This window comes from Anser brachyrhynchus (genome assembly GCF_964034855.1).
Source record: "Anser brachyrhynchus genome assembly, chromosome: 3".
NCBI classification, from domain to species: Eukaryota; Metazoa; Chordata; class Aves; order Anseriformes; family Anatidae; genus Anser; species Anser brachyrhynchus.
In genome coordinates, this window is record NC_137696.1 from 68476953 (window position 1) to 68491822 (window position 14870).

At 36.7% G+C, this 14870-nt stretch overlaps 1 protein-coding gene and 1 long non-coding RNA gene across 9 annotated transcripts in view; one reads left to right on the top strand and one right to left on the bottom strand.

Moving 5' to 3' along the window:
- The window catches only part of LOC308192853, a 58969-nt gene extending 48612 nt beyond the window's left edge, over positions 1-10357 (bottom strand). The window contains exon 1 of the long non-coding RNA XR_013949165.1: positions 15-10357. This is a non-coding gene — a long non-coding RNA (uncharacterized lncRNA). The remainder of the gene's footprint in view (positions 1-14) is intronic.
- PTPRK (protein tyrosine phosphatase receptor type K) overlaps positions 1-14870 on the top strand; it is a 421389-nt gene that overhangs the window by 301998 nt on the left and 104521 nt on the right. The window lies entirely within an intron of this gene.

Genomic DNA, 14870 nt, shown 5'->3' on the forward strand with positions numbered 1-14870 from the left:
ACTTTTTGACTTACCAGTTATGCATTAGAGGCGAACAGGGTTGTTGATAGTGCACGGTTTTCTTGTAGAAGTGTCATATTTGAGAAAATAAAATAATGCTACGGACTTGATCCAGTATGCTTGGGGGAAGGGAAAGAATTGTTTATGTACTGTGAAGCCTGAAAGCATAAGGCAATATGAAATGAAAGGAAATAATTGAAGAAATTGAAAGAACATTATACTATATGCATTCTAAATTCCAGAAGAAACTAAAAATGCATGAGTTTTTCTCCTTTTTTTCATTTTTTGTTAAAAGAATATGAAACTAAATATTTGCATTACTTCTTTTTATTTATTCATTTGTTATCACGCATGGTAATAAACTGTTGAGGATGGCTGCTTCATTATGCTGTGGGTATGTAGTAAAACTAAATAATTAAAGCTTGGTTTAAGCAACTCAGGTTGCTGTGTAATTTAGCACTAAGGGAAAATTGTTTCCTACTGTTTTACAATTAAGTAGGTCTGCTGAACCCACTTTTCAGGGTTAGGATTCACTTCCTAATTTTAAGTACTGTGTATGCTGAACAGGAATATTTGTGTTACAGGGTTTGAAGTTTTACTCTTTCATTTCTATAATTCCAGGAGTTATTTAAAAAACAACAACAAAATCTAAAAATTCCAGCTTGCATTGGCTGTAGGACAGTAATAGAGGCTTCTCTCATGGTTTTCTTAGCTTTTTTAAATAAAAACATTGTAATGTTTCTTTGTGAGTAAATGTAGAGTGTGCAGACGTGGACATGTTGGGATACTGTTTATAAACAGATTATAAATCAACTGAAAAGTTGTCGGCTATTGTTTAGGTAAAGATTACTTCCAGTACGAAGTAGCATTCTGCCTTTTGCTTGTCTGGGTTTATTGGGCTGGCATTCAGACACAGAAATGGCTCACAAAACATAACCTGTTTTAGAAACAGTATCGGGGCTTTAGGTAGTGATTTATTAGTTGTGACACTACTCCACTGAATTAATTAGTTTTCTATCAAGATTATTTAACTTGGGTTACTACATCTATACTACACTCAGTTAGTATTACAAAAAATTTAACCTCCTTGCATTTGTGAAAAAAAACTTTAGATTTTTCCTATCAAAACATTATTTTTAACATCCACCACCACCACACACACACAAGTTTTGTAAAGTATTGTTTTGTTCTGTGTGTTATGGGGGGAAAAAATGAAGTAATTTTAATGTTTTCCTTATATTCTCAGTTACCCTGTGGGTAGCACACCTGTGAAGGAAGCTAACAGTGCAATATTTGTACACAAAACTGGTGTTTGATATTGCTAATGACACATATAAAAATGTGTCAGAGGAGGCTTTCCAGGAAATTTGGTAACTGTGACACGAGACATGATATCTGTTAAGCAGCTGAAAGATGCAGATGGAAATACAGACCTCATCCGTCAAATGGCAAGAAATTGATTCTGAAATGTGATAATTAATAAGTGTTCAGTACACTTACTGTCTGCTGGCGGAGGTGAATAAGCAGGTTGGCTGAATTTGCAACTGGAATAATTGCTTCATTTAGTAGAGTAAAAGCACTCAGAGGGACCCAGCTTTTTAAAGGTTAGTTGGTTGTCAATGTATTGACAAATGAAGTTCAAAGGAGGAGGGGAGGTAAAGCACAAAGAATACTTTCAAGTATTTGTACAGTTTCATGAGTTAGCTGTAAACAGAACTCGTGTTTTTTCCCTAAGGTATTTAGAAAGTTTGTAGTGTGTCGTTATTACATATCTTGTCTTGTTTTACCCAGACTTCAGCTCTGAATGTAAAGTAGAAGAGAGTAAAAACATGGGGATTTTTTCTGCTGTGTTAATTCAAACTGAAATTTCCTCTCCTGGAATTCTGTGTTGTTTTTTTTTGTTTGTTTTGTTTTGCTTTGTTTTTTTTAAGCCTTACTTAGTTCATCATCTGAAGTCTTAACCAAAGAAAAAAAAAAGTCAGTCGAACAGCTTGTTTACTGATAAATAACATTCATTTTTAAGAATGAAGGAAAGTAGGTAAGGAGGCAATCATTTGTGTGGTGTAGGCCTAAGACTACCAGTGCCTCGGCCGTGTTCCCTCTCTGCTAGCACGTCTTATTTCGGTGTGGAAGGGCAGTGGGCACAGGGGCCTGGGAGACTGCTCTCCCAGTCACAATTCTGCGTGGTGTTGTGTCCTATGTGATTTCATCTGTACGAGACAAGAATGCTCCCGAGATGCCCCATTTGGGTGGGCTGAAGCCCTGGAAACACGGGGAAGGCAGGGGAGGTCCTGGCACTGTTGGAGAGAAGATGGTGGAGAGTCTGAAATACCTCCATCTTGATTTTCAAAATGCTTGTTGCAAAGAATATAAAAATATTTCATGACATTTTTATGCCCACAGCGTCTGCCTCGGTTCTGTATCTGTTGTTTGCAAGTAATAAAATGTAAAATACTTCAGATTTTTGCCTCGGTCCAGCAAACAAGTATCTGGAATTGCTGATAATTTTGTTAGATCAAGTCAAGAGCTGGGAAATGTTTTTGCAGCTGCTATGGCAGTAGAATCCAACACACCTGAGCCTTTACTGGGGAACATTTTGGGGGTATGAGGATTAAGGTAGACAGGTGGGGCAGGGGAAGGGGGGTGTTTATGGCAAAAGGAGTGAGAGTGAGTGCATAGGGTCTGCTGGAGACCCCGGTGAGCTGTCAGACACTTCCAGAAAGACCCTTGGAAGTTACTGTTCTGTGACAGACGGAGACTGGAAATAGGGTGTGCTGAATGAAAACCTTAATGTTTTCAAGGTAACTTAAAATGCTTGCCTAGCTCTACTTACTGTTTTAATTTTTCTATGGAGCTAATATCCGAACAAATTTGGCATGGTAATGGGGTCAACAAAGGTGCTATGCTTGCAGGCTCAGCTGAAATGGCACAGGGATCGTTCTTAGACAAACTCCATACCCGGACAGGAATAGCTCAGAAAGATGGTGGAAACTAGGACTAAGTTTCTCCTTTTGTATAAATCAACAGCAGTAACACTTATATTTCAAATGCATTTTTGTCTTCTAAAGACTGTTGATAATGCCAGAAGATAGTATTTTGGAAGGGAAAAAATCTAAGCTAACATAAAGTAGCAAAAGGAAAAGATTAACTGAACCCATCTGCTATTATTTTAGTTGTGTTGATACTTGTTCAGATATTTCAGTTATTTGGTTTTGAAAACACTAAAGAAAAACAAGAAGAACTGCCAGTGAAATCCCAGTGGTGTGTTTTCCTGATCAGAAGCTGCAGGAGCATTTTAAATGGGCAAGGGGATTAGGTTTCAGAGAGGTGTCTTTACGTTTGGCCTCTGACTCTAATTCAAGCTGTCCTTGGGGAAGCTTCAGTGACTTTCAGTAAGACACTCGTCTTTAAGAAAAAAAAAAGTATGATTGTTTTTTGCAGTCAAGCATGACTTTTTTTGTGGTGTTTATATAGGGAGACAGCATGACCTACTTTCCCCCTGCATTGGCATTCTTCTCTGATTTTGTTTTTATTTTTCTTTGCAGACGATAAAGTGCCATAATTGTCACATTTTAATATACACAAATCTGTAGATGCATATTGTAAATTTGGAGCAATGAGCAAAATAAACTAGTGAAGATATTTGCAGATAAGTTTTGCTGATCCTTACATTAGATGGTTGTGTTTATTTTTAATCTTAAAAATTTTAATATTTTGATTACATTTTGAGCTGTGAAGTGAGAGTCTGCAAAGGCAAGATAGCTCACTGCGTAAGTTCATGATGTTAAACTTGTCAGAATTTTGTTACTTATGAACTTGCTTTGTGGGTTAGGTTTTTTTTTTTTGATTTCAGCTTTTTTTTTCCACTGTGATAGTTTAAGGAAGAGATAGTACAGATACTGTGTCTTACTACCTACATATAAATATAAACAAATTCATTTGGAAGAAGTAGCACCGAAACCTGAGAATTTTAGGGGGACGTAGCTAAGCAGTCAACAATAGTTCTTTGTATAGTACTATGACAAAAACAGAGGAGGAAAGCTGTGATTTTGTGGGTATTACAAATATTGATATTCTGTGTGCACATCCTGTGTCCAGGCTTTCAACAGAGCGATGAATATTTCGGAGGAAGGGATAAGAGTGCCAGAACAGGAGTCATTGCTTAACATGTTCTCACAGTAAGTGGCTTAAAGATCTTGATCATTTAAGTCTATCAGAGAGAAGGTGGGAGGTGAGGAGTGCACTATATATGTATACACTGCAGAGTATTTGGGGAAAAAATAATACGAGGTACAAAAGGCTTCTTTACTCTAGAGGTGGAAGAATGTGAGAAGTTCTAATGTCTGCATGCTGAGGCCAGGCTCATTCAAATTAGAAGTAAGGCACACTTATTTATCTTTAACAGTGAGGCTATTAATCATTGGAACAAATTACTGAGAAAAGTGGTGGAAACAGACAATTGCCATAAATTATAACTCTCTGAGGAATTATCACTGGATTCAGTTATTGGTTTCACCAAAGAGGCATATTATGGAATCCAAATACATTATCTGAAGGAAATTGAACTCAAGCAGTAGCACAAACCACATAATGCTAGGATATTATCATCTGTGCAGTACCAAAGTATAATCGTAATTGTAATCATAGCTACAGCTCAGTCATTTGTTTTTACTTCGTAACAGCATCACCAAAATGATTTCTCATCTTGTCTTTTTTCAAGGAGTATTAAGGAAATTAAACTTGTTGGATTTTCATGCTCAAATGGAGATGAGAGCAATCAATGCAAGTTTTGCAACTTCACCTACCTTTGCAACTAGTCCCTATTATTGTTATCAACATATTCTGGTGTCTTTTGGCTTTGACTGCCTGACCTTCTCAACTGCCAAAATCTGACTGTTATAATGTGGCTTTTAAACTACTGCATAAACTGCACGCAGTGTAAAAGTTGCCAACAAGTTGTATTAAAGACAAAGGTGTTTGGTTTGTAGGCTATTTAATTGAAATTAATTTCTTATCAGTCAGTGGAGAACTTCTTCAGTTATATTTATGTTTAGGTAAATTTGATCAGTAGATCAACCAACTCAGAGTATTTTGAACACTTTCTATGGCAGATGGCAGTTTTCCTAGCACACTGCTCAGTCATGGTCTGACCAAGATAGCTAAGCAAGAATGAGTGTTCAGAGCCAGCAACAACAAAGAAAACAAGCAGAAATTTCAGATAAATTTCCATGAGGATTTCTGTCCTTAGAGAAAAAAAAATGTACATTTAAACAGAGAGTAGTTTTAAAAGCCCCAGCAAATTCCTCAGCAAATGAGAGAAATGTCTTTTTGTATACCCTGCTTTAATTAGGCAATAGCATTTGTGTCCAAAAGAGGACAAGCAGTCTGTTGTCCCTTTGGGATGAAATACTTACTGGATGTGTTTCTTGAGGGATGATCATTCCTTGGGAAACAAACTGTGAGTAGAGCATTTGCTCTTCGCTTTGAAATTTCTGTAGCCATGGTGACTTTTTTCTCTGAAACCATTCAGGAGTTATGCTTGAAATACAACCTGTGCTCTCTCCTTTCAGAGTACATGCCCTCATTCTTGCAGACCATGTGTCACTTAGATAAGCCAGCATTGACGCCCTACTGTAGCCTGGCAGAAATATCTGATGATAGACCTCACTGTTAAGTAAGCTAGTTCTCCCTGACAGTAACTGGCTTGATTTAAATGCTTAGCTGTGAAAGTCACATATTCTATCAGCCTCTTCAATCTCTGCATAAAAACCTTTGCTCACAAGCAGTTAATACAGATTACTCATTTTGTTGTAATGCTGAAAAGAGCACTGCACTGCTTTGGTAGTATAGCAGTTAAAGCAGACTGAAAGCATAAATTTCATTAATCATAGTGCTGATTACAGTAGTGGAACAGATCAGAAAAGTGTAAGGATATTAGCCAGTATCTCACAAGACTCTGACATGCATGATTTTGTGTAGATGTGAAAATATTGGCTTCAGTGTCTTGTATGTTCAGATTTTAAATGGCCTTTCCCATCTTTTCTTAAGAAGGCCAATTACTTAGTTGCATCACTGCACGCTTATAAAGATTGAGATCTGTTCTTGAATTCTGTTACCACATCCACTAGGAGTTAAAAACAACTTAATCTCTCTCTCTCAGAGAAAAGAAGAAGAAAAAAAATACAGCTACAAATTTCTGGAAGATATGTGTAGTAATCCAAGGGTTATTAAACAGCTTAACCTCAACCCATTTTGTTTCAATAGCTGCCCCTTGTCAAACTTCTCTAAATAATGGTGGAAAATATGTAGACCAGAGTAAAGGGGGTTCATCAGATCTGTTCTCTAACATCAGGCAGTTTGGGAAGATGAGAGCTAAATTCTTCTGTTCAACTTTTTTTGGACATTTAATTTACATACTTCAATAAAAATATCTTTGTAGGAAGCAACGCTTCTGTTATTTTGTGAACTGCAAAGTTGTATGTCAGACAAGGTGAAACAAGGTGAAATTTAAGTGAAGTGCTTGCCAGTGTGAAGGTAGAGTCTGAGGTTTTGTAGGGAACTGTGGAATTCTCTGCTCCTCTGGAGTTTTGTTCCAAACACCAAATAGTTAGAAATCAGCTCAAGGCTTGAAGTTGCATTTATAAATTCTGTATTTGGGTATATTCATATTGCATGCATGTTGTCCTGAGAAGATGTAGAATCGCCCTCCATGGGCATATTCAGAAACGGGCTGGACAAGTTCCTGAGCAACTTGATATAATTTTTTAGAGCAGGAGGTTGTGTTATATGGCCTCCAGAGGTCCCTTCCAAGCTGAATTCTATGACGCTGTCATTCGATCTCTCTTCCAGACGTGCAAGTCAAAAGCAAGAGATGGAGGGACTATTGGGAAAGGCAAACAAGTATTTTGTTTTTTGTTGTTGTTGTTGTCCTTGTTGCATCTTAAGTAATTGTGTAGTATAATTTTGCCTAATGCATTTGGGAAGGCATGAGTGGCCATAACTTCAAGGGTCAATTCAAGGAGAAAGGGAGAAGATGGTTTTAGAGAATGTGGCCAGTAGTGGGAAATTAAGGCTGGTAATCAATAGCCGGTATGAATGGGTTTGGGTAGGAATACGAATAGAGTCATCTTGAAAGGGAAAGCAAAAGAATCAGGTATATTTGGAATGTAAGTCAGAAAACCATTTCACAAGTTGTAAGTCTTCAACTAGTTCTGAGGAATTTTGTATTTCTAGAGATATTAAAGACATTCCACAGCAGATTTTTAATCCAGCAGATTATTGTGGTTGTCAGTAAAGGTTATGAGCTGGTAGGTTGATTGTGACGACCAGAGGGGATGGTAGTAGATTGCATGCATGCGCATTATGCCAGTCTCTAAAAGGTTAACAGTTAGAAGAGGTTAAAAAAAATTACAGCATAGAAGGTAGCTCTAAAATTTAGAACAGACACTCAGCAGAATTTTTAAGCATTTCAGTAATAAATTGGGAGGAGGGGATTGTTGTTTTTTTTATTCTTGAGCATTTATAACACTCAGCAATAAATCTATTTTAAGTGACATGAAACTGGTGTCCAGCAATTAGCCTGCACTTGCAAATTATCCCGTGTGTGCTTGTGTGGCCTTGACTTGACTAATTGGCTGCTTTTCTTTTTTGCATTCTGTTGTGATTGTATGATGACAGTGATTCAGCATGTACAACATCAGCATAAAAAAATAATTTAATGCTCCACTTACTCAGCAAGCGTGATTGACACTCTCTTGGGTGACTTAGAGTAGTGCCGGTCTCACTATCACATCAGCAGTTGCTTTGCTGTAACTGTGAAGCCAAGACAACTGTGCTAGTACAATATCTTTTTGAAAGTCAAAACGTAAAATTATTCAGTATGACTGGCAGCATGGACTGGATAGATATCCTAGAATAAGAAGAGTGGTGACTCGTTTTCCAGTGAAGAACTAATCCTTTACATTTGCATGTGAATGAAAACTACATTTGTTGGGTTTGCATTTAACAACACCATCTGTTCTGTACAAAGCAAGATCAATTGCTCATTAATTAATCACATTTTATACAAAACATCTCATTTTAAAAGGAGTAGAAGTTACTATCAACAGCATCTAAAATCATTTTCTTTTGCTGGGCCCAGTAAATTGCTGGCTTTGCCACCTTTTTTTTGCAAAGCGAAAGCTGTTTCTAAAACAAATTACCTTGTTTTGCTACAGGTGAGTTATTTTACATTTTCCAAGTTTCTGCTTAGCCAGAAAACAATAGCTCCGAGAAACACTAGCTGATTGAACATGAGCAGCAGGACAGTTCTTTTTGGAGTATTTTATGCAGTTAAATGTTAAATGGAAATATATTATTTAGAGCTCACAGCATATTTTAGAAAGCACTTCCACAGCTTGCCAGTGCCCCCATTGGTGAGCGAGGATTTTTCACTACTTTTGCATTCTTTGTCGCAAGGCCCCTGTCCCACGGCACAGAAAAGGAGCTTGAGAGCTCTGCTCTGCGGACTCGGACTCGGTCCGAGCAATGGCATCCCCAGGAGCAAAGGGTTCTGCAGGACTGGGTCCCCATTCCCAAAATGGCCTTGCAAAACCTTTGTAGCCGTACGGTTGTAGGAAAGAGAACCAACACCACTTGAATTCTGCCCAGACACTGGGCAAATAAAGCCAAAGTAAAAAGCATTTTATCCTTACCATCCTTTTCCTTTCTGAAAGCAAACACGTAAAAGGACTTTTCAGAGAAGCCTTTTTCCTCTGAAAATTAACAAGCTTAGACTGTATTTTCTAATTATTTACATTTTCTCATCTAATGACTGTTACATTAGAAAATTATAGCAGTGCTTTTCCTGTTTACTCAAAAATACATTTTTTGTCTTAGATACGTCAAGGGACAGTTGAATTGAAATGTGGTTGCTTAAAATGCACAGAACAGTTTTTATTGTATAAAATTTTTGTAATCAATATCAGCTAAAAGTATGCTAGATGCATAAGGAAAAAGGATTCCTTACACAGGGTAAGCCATCACATTTTGATATTGAATTGGCATTGGCCATTGACCAATATTTTAAGAAGGTTTTTTTATTTGTATAATTCATTTTTTTGCAGGTGGGTAAGTGACTTAGGTCCAAAAGTTTCATCAAAATTCAAAGGTGGTAAAATTCATGGTAGTCAGGTATCTAGCTTTAAATTTTTTTTTTAATTTAAAAATTTATTTAAAAATGTATTTGCCTGCTTGGCACCTTACCAGCATTTTAGCATTTTAAGTACCTTTGAAAATTTTTTCTTATTTTCTTCAAGATTTTAATGTCAGAGGATTTTTTTTGGCCCACCTGTTTTATTTTTTGTCTTCATTTATGAAGAAAACAAGCTTTCTTACATTTTCACAGTACTGTCTTAGCTTTGAATTAACCTATGAACAAAATGAAGCCAATTTACTAAATAAATTTCCGGGTACTTAAGGAAAAGTTTTCTGTACAATAGAAGCCACAAGTTTGGACATTCGAGGTTAATAATAATAATAATAATCAATACCAGTATTTTTTCACTGGTAGAACAAGAAGTAGACAACATATGCATTGAATGATATAGCGATAGATTTATGAAGCTTCTGTTGGCTTTAAATGTTGCATTTTCCATTGATCCTGTGAATATTTTAAACTCTTCATGTACAATTATGGAGGGCTCAGTTGTACATTTTTTATTTTAATCATTTGAATCTATAACAGTAAGTTTAGACCTTAGTGTATTTTTACAGTCCTTAATAATTTATCCTAGGCATCTAAGTTTTTTAAAAGAAAAATAATTTTGAAAATGCAAGTTTCTGCCTGATTTTTGTAAATCTGGTTTTATTCATTCTTCATTGCAGTAAGGCTTAGGTAGATCAGAATCTCAAACTCAGTTCTTTATAGCGTCCTGATACCAGCCATTGTTGAACATATGCTGCTCATCTAAAATTTAAATGAGAGCCATAACAGCAACAAATGAGATGTATTCCAGGAGGGGAAGACTGAGATTTGCTGTAGACAGAGTATCATTTACCCGTGGGAAAGGGCATTTCATACATCCTTTCTTATTCTGAATTGCTTGAGTACTGACATCTATAGTAGAAACTCAGTAATAATATAACAAGGGATGTTATTAGCAGCACTGTCTGTGTCATTTATGGTATGTGGTTTTAAGCCACTTGATGAATTTTTGTTTCAGCCAAGTTTAATCATACGCAGTGGATGACGGATATATATGTCTGTATATAATTTGTGCATAGTAATTGCATTATATATTGGTTTGGTCAAAGTGGCAGAGCCAGAGCACAGTGTGACAGTTACTGCTAGGCTTTGCCATACAAACACAGCATGGGAAGGACCAAGTTGTATGCTGTTCAGCAGAGAGAAATTCCATTCTTTGCTGTTTGCAGGGGTGGGTGGGGGTAAGGGGCTTCAGCCCCAGGGGCACCAGGAGCCAGGTGGGGCTAAATGGGAACAGAGGCACAGTGAGTCGAGAACGTTGCACTAAGTGTGCACAGAGAGGATGCGGTTTGAGGGATAAGTGGTGTTTCTGCATGTGAGGGAATGCCTGTTTGCATACACACATGCAGACGTATGTGTAAAAACTTTGAGTATCATGATTCCAGCTTTCAATTCCAGTTTTCATTTCTCATTCATTTCCAGTTTTCAGTTCTCATCCATCAGAGGTGAATGTGGCAATAGTTCTGTTCACCGAGTCTCTCTTCTGTGTTTTCTATTTGTTTCTTATAGACTGTGTTCTGTGACTGTGGTCACCCTATTTCATATGGTGATATTTAATTTTCCTGGCTTGAAGGACCAATATTTTTATACACTGGATAAAGGAAGCTTTAATGATATCCATAGAAGACTTTTGTATTGCTTATTCACACTACTCCACTTAGGCGTTTTGCATCAATACTGAAAACATCTTAAGGTCCCAAATACATTGTCTGTACATAGACATAAAATGATGTTTACGAATGTGCATTGGAGGGAAATGAAAAACATATCACCTTAGAAATCTGGTGATTTTTCTTCGAATAAATGTTTGTAAATGCTTTCTTCATAGTGTTAAGTGGTTAGGTTGACTAGGTTGGTGGGTAAAATGTGTATGTAAATATGTATTATAAATTCTTTTTATATATGTGTATGGGTTATTTTAGATGATGAGTCTTTCATTCATATTCAGTAGAACCATGCCTCTAATTTATTTATTTTTTTTATGTTGAAGGTTCATTTATTCCTATCACTGTTAATTTTGTAAATGACCTTAGACAATTAATCTCCACATAGGTTTTCTAGGAATTTTAAAATGTCAGGCTTTCCTTGTGTTTACTCTTGCGGCTTGATGCTTGTTGACATGCTGATTCATGTTTTACAACACCAGATAGTTTTGTTCATCTGGAGGAATGAGTTTACAGAGGTCATGGCAGCTTTTCCTCTCTGCTCCTAGACTATATATCTCCTTTTAATTTAAACTCAAAAAAAAAGTATTAAAAAAAAAAAAAAGTAATGGGATTTCTGCAGCTAAGCTAAACTGGAGGAATCAATTGAATTTATTATCAAGGGATGTCTAATCTCTAAAGCTAATACGGGGCTTCACAGCTATTGATTACATGTGAAGGATGCACAAACTGTTAATCATGCATGGAGGCAATAGAATAAACATACTATCAAGACGGAATGGGCAAATAATTGTCAGTAGTGCAGTTATATTTCATCTCTTTGCTATACCTCTGAAGTAGGAACAGCTATATTTTGCATCCAAAAAGATATGTTCTAGAATATATTGAATATCCTCTCATTGCTACTGAAACTAGTGTAGTACAGCTGATTATCTATGTAATAATTCATATGTTTTCTTCAGCTCCCTGAGGTACATGGTCAATAAGAAATTTGTAAACTGGCTTAATAAGTTAGCTGGATGAAATGCAAAGGGGAAAATCTCATAGATTTTTATGCAGTTGCATTATAACCTTTGTTAGCAACAACATAAATCTATACTGCTAGTACAGTGTAAATGCTATTGTTTTATTTATTCCGGGTGCATATTTCATGTGAGGAATAGATGGACACGCTAAAGTACACAAAATGGGTTCTTTTTGTTTGTTTGCATCCCTATTTATTTTGCATTCTGTATACGTTACACATCTGAAAGAGGAGATGATCAGTAACTCCTTCTATTTTTATTACGGAAATGCATACCTGTTAATTTTTCATTTTCTGTCTGACTGCTGAAATTACCTCAGATTGTACGGTTTCTTTCAACTTCATTTGAATTGCCTTTCTTTGATGTTCACTATTTCTTTATGCTTCTAAGTTTAAAAAGATTAAAAGCCTGAATTTTCAGATTTGGTTGGCAAATGTCAAGCCTCTAAACTGGTGACATGGAACAAGATTTAGGGGAGAGGAGGAGAATAATAAAATAAAGAATACCTTGGTTAGACTTTCTGACCTGCACTTGCATACAGGACTGATGCCCTGTTTCCGAATGTGAGGGATTTTTTTCTGGATATGAGGGATTGCAGATGCTCCCAAACTGGAGTATCTGGGATAATAGGTTATTCTTCTAATAAAAAATGAAAAGTCTATGTTGATCCAATTAGTGGATGATTTTTTGTGGTGTGGCTAGGAATGCACACAGATAGCATGAAAGAGTCTGTGGCTCTAAGTAAACGATTCATGAAGTATCATTAAGTAGGTAAGGGTAAGGCCTGTGCTGTTAATTGATTTTGCCTTTAATTCTAAGCTGGCCTTTAACTCTACTTAGAAATGGTCAGAAATCTGCCAGAGTTAGAGGAAAGAAACTTGAAAAGGAAATGAAAACTATTCTGTCATAAAAGAAAGAGCTGTTCAAGGAAATTAGGCTGAAATGCATGGCATTCTTGGGATGTCTGAATAAATTGGGCCTTCTTGTATTATCATCATATTGTTATTTAACGTATGTTCTTACATCAGCTTTGTTTTAAGCTCTGTTTTCTGTAGAAGCTCCTAAAGAAGCATGCATTGCTTTTAGAAGTTACATGGCTATTCCTTTTCTTCAGCACTAGAGCCATATTCAGACAGATTAAATTCTGCCAAGAGCTATACCTAGTTTCAAGCTGTATGGTTGTAGGTAGTGCTCTGGCAAGCACATCAGTTAGGCATCCATAATCATACCTCAATAGGATACCCATATTCCCTGCAAGATTTGCAGTGTAATTTAGGCATTTTTGGTATGATTTATGTTCCTTAGGGAGTGAGTCTGAACTACATTCTTTTGGATTATTAGATCCTTGAAAAACAAGGCTTTCATCATGTGTATTCTAGGGCAGATCAACATACCTAGGGTTTTCTTTTTTTGTTTGTTCATAACATAATTTAATTATAGGATGCTCCTTTTCAAATAACATGGCCTAGATTTTTCCAATAGAGACTGAGAGGCAGTATGTTAGTGCTTTAGCTTTGCTAAAGGAGTGTGCTTTTGGTGGAAATCTCTTGCTTGTCTCCAGTTAGTACACTTTGTTTTGCATCATAGAGCTGTCTCAGAATGTGCAAACCATATTTCTTTGAAACTGAACTGGAAAATAAGTTTCTGTGGTGTACCTTCAGCCACTAGAGGACAATCAGTTCAAGGGTACAAAATACAGCTAGTAAAACCATGCAACATATTTGTATAATGTGGATGTGTCAGATCCTAAGCCCCAGTGCTTTTCTTCTACACACACTGTGTCTTGCCTTTGGGCAAGTCATCAGACCAACTGTAGATGTCCACCTCTGAATTGTCATGGTTGCCTTCTTGGTCAGCGGAGAGACTGACCGAGTGCTTTTGAGGCACAAATTCTCTCCTTCTAAAGTCCATAAGTAAGTTATGTCAGCTGATTTATGTTGTACCTGTGTTGTTGGTTTTGTTTGTTTGTTTGCTTTTTTTTGTTTAAACTCTTTCTGACTTGGTCATAAAGGGAATTTAGATAGAGTTTAAAATCACGTCTACATACTAGATGATTACAGTGAAGTGACTGTGAAGGCAAAGAGGATGCTAGCAGGTAGTAGATCACCCACAGAAATGCAGAAGTGATCACAGCTGAAGTTCTCTCTTGCTGAGACTCTGGTTGTGTGTTGAAATTTCTGATAACTTTAGTCCAGTCCTGTTCAACAAGTGATACACTTTTATATACAGCAATCTCAACCGATTTTATGATGTGAGGGAGCTTAGTCAGTATTTATATAAAATCTTTCTACACTATTCATTGCTCACTGGTAACAAAAGTAATAATAGAGAGTAATGCATCTGAAACGAGCAAGTGAGGAAACTGTTTTCTTACAACATATTTGTCAGCTGTTTTCTTTGTCAGCATACTTTCTCCAGTGTACTCGTGCCATTCTTACATGCTCTTATTAGTGGTCTTTTTAGAAGAATTCTTTACAGCAGGAGGACTGTAACATTTTTTTTGAGTTTTGGGAACATTTTGTTTTTGTATGACCTTGCGTGAACCGAGGAAGCAGCAGGAGCCACAGTGACATCTAAGAATAATCCTCTTTTTATTTTCCACATGCCAAGGAGAGACCCCTCCTGGAAAGGTCAGGAGAAGCCACAGGACAGAGAGGCTCATATTCTCATAAAGAAAAGTCTGGGGAATTCCAGTGGCTGTTCGGACTGAATATTGGCAGAAAAATTAGGACATTTTTTTTCCTATGTCATTTTTATTTTAAAGTCTCATGGCAAGATAATTAAAGGACGTTTGGTCAGAAACTGCATTTTAAAGTACAGGGTTGCTATCTGAAATCCAACTGACTCTACTCCTTTACTAATTGTCATACATTTGCTTTTGTATGTCAGAGGTTTTATGCGGTATAAGTCCCACATCTGTTTGTAGTTCCCTCAAAA